Source organism: Carlito syrichta, unplaced genomic scaffold (assembly GCF_000164805.1).
Source record: "Carlito syrichta isolate Samal-C Ts95f unplaced genomic scaffold, Tarsius_syrichta-2.0.1 Scaffold274922, whole genome shotgun sequence".
Lineage (NCBI taxonomy): Eukaryota > Metazoa > Chordata > Mammalia > Primates > Tarsiidae > Carlito > Carlito syrichta.
The window spans coordinates 1-4492 of record NW_007219018.1 but is presented as its reverse complement, the minus strand read 5'-3'; the positions used below and the strand labels follow the sequence as shown (position 1 = coordinate 4492).

The window sequence follows — 4492 nt, the reverse complement described above, 5'->3', positions numbered from 1 at the left end:
GCAGGTCTCCAGACCTGCTCTCCAAAGGAAGAGAAGCCAGAGCACACCTGCCCCCAGCACACTCGGGTTATCACAGTAAAAATACATTTATGTCAAGTAAAAAACATACCGCAGAACAAACATATACATATACATTTTCAGAGTTCAACTGAATATACATTTTTCTTTATAAGCAAATAATTTTCATAGAACTACAAAAATACAAGTCATTTGAAAAGTTTACAGTGGTCCCAGTACTGTAGGAAAGAATTAAGTTTTAGTTGTAAATAATTAAAAACTAATTTGATAAATCAAGTTACAGTATTATCCTTCAGATTGAAGTGCTCGAATGTAGCCAATGCTGCAGCAGATCCTGAAAAGAGGATTTCGCCGCCAATAAATATCTTACCTCTTTAATCCCAATGTAATAACACACATAGATGAGATTTTCCATTTAATAACTGCTACTATATCAATATCATGTGATATTCTTCCCCCAGGAGAGATGTCAGAGCTGATGAGGTTCTATCACGTCCCAGGAAAAAGAATAAGCAACACAGAAACATTCTACCTACAGTATTAGGTAAGTAACAATAAAATTACCCAAAGAATATGAACTAGTACTTTTAGTTAAGAAGGGGGCAAGTGCCCTAGTTTTTTCTTTAAAAAGTCTATTAATCTAGTTTTTAAAATACAGTAATCCAAAAATAGGCATCATCTTCTTGCTCTTCACAATTTTATAATAAGAAGGTAAAATGTGAGTCGAGATTCATTAAGGAAAAAGAAAAAGCAGCAACAGTTTAAAGACTGAGGCATTTCTGTGTTCTACTGACCTTTAAATTTTATTAACTACACTAAGCCCCTCACTACGATTTCTCCAGTATCCCAGAAGTAACTTGGGTTTCCTTTCAGGCAGGGTAAAGAAGTATTCAAAGAACAGACATGAATGCATGTAGTTCAAGCCCTTTAGGGTCCAAGTCCGTGGCTTCCTGTGCATGCACAGTGAAGGGGCTTCTTCACCTAGAGGAGTTGGTGGACCCTGTCCCTCTCCGGGCAGTGCTGGTAAGGAAACCAGGGATCCAAGCAAAGGAAGTGGCCAAAGGAGTCCTACTGACATCATCCATGCTTGACAGACTGTTTTAGTGAGGGCCTGAATCACCGAGTCCCCTGTCAAGGTGATGAAAAGGCCAGTCTAGCCAGCAGAAGCCCTGCTGTCACCAGAGGAAGGGCTTTGACCAGCTTCTCCTAATAGAGTAAGAAGTGATTCTCTGAATTACTCCATCTTGTTTTTCATATCACCAGTAGAAGGGCTCTGGATCTAAACAGCACATTTTATGGCTAAAGAGTTCTGGGAGTTGATGTTTAGAAAATGCAGCTTGTTCAAAGTCTGAAAGGCACACTGAGGATTTTTCTAAACACTTCTGCTCCCATCAAAAAAGAAAAAAAAAAAGACTGAGGACTCAGGTAGGTTTACACTGTATCAAAATTTACCATCTATAGCCAAAAGCCACACCTGCAACTACTCAAACCCAAGAAAGTCCATGTAGGTAACACAGCACCAGTTGCATGGTCCTTTTCTCATTCCATCCTATGCTTTAATGGCTGGAGGATGCATACTGAAAAAAAATCTCAATGCGAAAGAAAGAAAACTCCCTTGTTAAAATACATTAATACCTCCCATGCCATATGAAGCTCAGGCTCAGGATCAGATCTTATAAACACGTCTCTGGTGGGCATAACATATTTACAACACAGTTAAAGGCACAGTGGCATTTAAAAATAAAGCCGTGAGGATGTACAGTAAAAGATTCATTGTAATAATTACACTGGCTTCAACTGGTAGAACTGACTCTTGCCAGATAACAGGCGAGGGAGGTGGTGATTTGAGCCTGCTGGTTGGTTATCGGGCATAGTGAGTCCCTGATCCCAGGTGCAGGTAGAAACAAGCTCACCACACATCTCAGTGTTTCATTCTGGCTGTTTACATCTTTCCTGCTTTCTTGCCAGGCTGAGCTGGGATGTGAAGAATGTTGCGGGTTTCCTCCATGACCCTGACAAGCAGGTTGTCGATGTAGTCTTCCAGCTCACGTACCTGGAACTCCTTCTTGCTTATGGTTTCCTTCTGCTTCAGAACCAGTTGGATTAGCTCATCATGGGTCAGTTGTGCGTAGGCAAAAGCAGAGTCCGAGGAGGTGTATTTCTTCACCATGGGCTCGTCGGTCATGTTCTCACTGATGATGGTAGCAGGTCCCAAGCTGGAGTTAGCAATCTTAGTGGCTGTTGTGTTCATTGGCTTCACAGGATGAAGTTGAGGTTTGACAGCTCTGGTCTGGGGAGCCCTTGGAGAGGGAATTGGCCGCTTCAGTTCAGACTTGGACTCGGTCAGCTTCCAGTTCTGTGATCCGCACATCTTCAAAGGGGTTCAGGGAGTTACCCTGCCTAGAGACAATAGCTGCAGTATCTTTCTCAGATCTTCTTACTAGGTCTCCAGCAGATGCTGATGCATCCTCCCTCGGCTTGACCTCCGTGAGCGTGCCTTCCTTCTCCTTCCCCAGGATGCTAGGAGGGCCTTCACCTTCACTGTCCTTAGCCACATCCTTCTTCCCCATCACCAGAGAAAGCAGAGAGGACCTCTTGGTCTCCTGCTTCTTGTTCTCTTTGGCTTCTTTTGCAACCTCCACATTTGCTGGAGCCGTATTTTCCTTATTGTCCCCACTGACCAGTGGTCGGTAGGAAGGCAGAGACATAGACTTCGGAGAGTCCTTGGTGGAAGACTCTGACAGCCGCCTGTCAGAAGACATCCCACCTCCTTCCGCAGCCTCCTTCCAAGACCGCGCAGCCAGGTTTTCAGTAGATGAGAACAGATGTTTCTTTCTGAAGCCCTGGGGGGATGGAGAGGAAGAAGGGCTGCTATCCTTGGTCTCACCCTTGGCTTCTGGCTGCTCCAGGTAAACATGGTAGCATGATTCCCATTGATACAAATGATAGAGAGAGAGGACATCATTTTTAGACCAAAGGCCACCAAGAAAGGAGAGAGTCCTTCCTTCTTGGGAAGGGTGAAATTGACTTGGCTTAGCTGCTTAAGATCTGTACTTGCAGTTCTCCTGTGAGACATGACATCTGAGGCTGAGGAGGACTCGTCCTCATTGTCGTCATCGTCCCACCGGGACTGAAAGTCTCCAGGACGAAGCAAGACCTTGTCTGACTTTGAAGTCGGCAGAACAGACATGGACTGGGAAAGTGGAGTTTTTTGCAGATTCGTCTTGGAAAACAAGGTCTTGATCTTGGATTTCTTTTTCTTGTCTTTGGACGAACACTCATCATCACTATCGACTGAGAGTGTCGTGCTAGGGACAATGGGAGAAGCAGTATCAGAGGCACTGTCCTTGTTCTTCCCCTTGATCTTGTCCTTCGGTTTTCCAAATGGATTCCAAGACTTGTCTTTCGTGGAAAGGTCAAACATGCTGGCCATCATGTTGTTCCTCATAAACTGGATGTCAACCTTGATTTCCCTTCACACTTTATTCTTCCTTCCTGGCTTGGATTTCAAGGTATACCACTCCGTCTTTCTGTGGCCCTGGTCGCGGTGCAGCTCCTGCAGGTCCACCTCAGTGCAGCCCAGGAACTTGTCGAGGCCGAGTAGCGCGCGGTGCAGCACGGTGAGCTGCAGGGTGGCGGCGGCCGTGGGACCGGAGGACAGCAGTGAAGGCAGCTAGAAGGTGGCCTCCTCCCGCCACACCGGCGCGCCCAGGCTGCGCTCCGACACCGACGTGGCTTACTTCTCCTGCTGACCTGTATCACCGCGTACGCATCGCTCGTGTCCCCGGGGCCCTTGGCCCCTAGGCCCCGCGCCTGCAGCACCGTCACCTGCCCGTGGGTTGGGAACCATATGGCCCCCAGACCCCGGCCAGCCAAGGTCATTAGGGACATGGTGATGGTGCCTCGGCCGACTCAAGTTCACTCTTTTAATGTTTTCTGGACCTCAAGTACAAATGAGTGAGTTAATTATACTTTTGTTTATGGCATATAGTTATCATCAGTAAATAAAATACATTTTATATTGACATTTTTATGGGAGAAATAGTGTATAACTATCTCTCCCTCTCACAGGTATATACACACATATGCATGAATATACATGTACACGTCTAGTGTGTGTATATAATAGAAATCGGAAATCTTGCATGTAATACTGATGGACATAAAGTAGGATTTCAGATACCACCTTAGTGAAATATCAGCTAGAGCAAATGAATTCTTCTAGTTCCAAGTCATTTCATATTTGTGAGCATCCTTGTCTTAGAGGATTGGGACAGTACAGGACAGAAACATCATGACCCAAGCAATTCTGCTACTTTCTGATGCAGGGAACTTCAAGGGCTAGATGGGCAGATGGGTGTGCTGGCACCCTTTCTCCAACTAGAATACATAAATTGATTTCCATCGTAAAACAGATTCTTACCCGATTGATGTCCAAGTCCAAGGGGGAAATACAGAGTTCACAGCTGAGGGG

The 4492-nt window shown here is 45.4% G+C and overlaps 1 pseudogene; it reads right to left on the bottom strand.

The window, feature by feature from the left end:
* Nucleotides 1-1960: 1960 nt before the first annotated feature.
* LOC103254328 lies at nucleotides 1961-3909 on the bottom strand (annotated as a pseudogene).
* Between the last annotated feature and the right edge of the window lie 583 nt (nucleotides 3910-4492).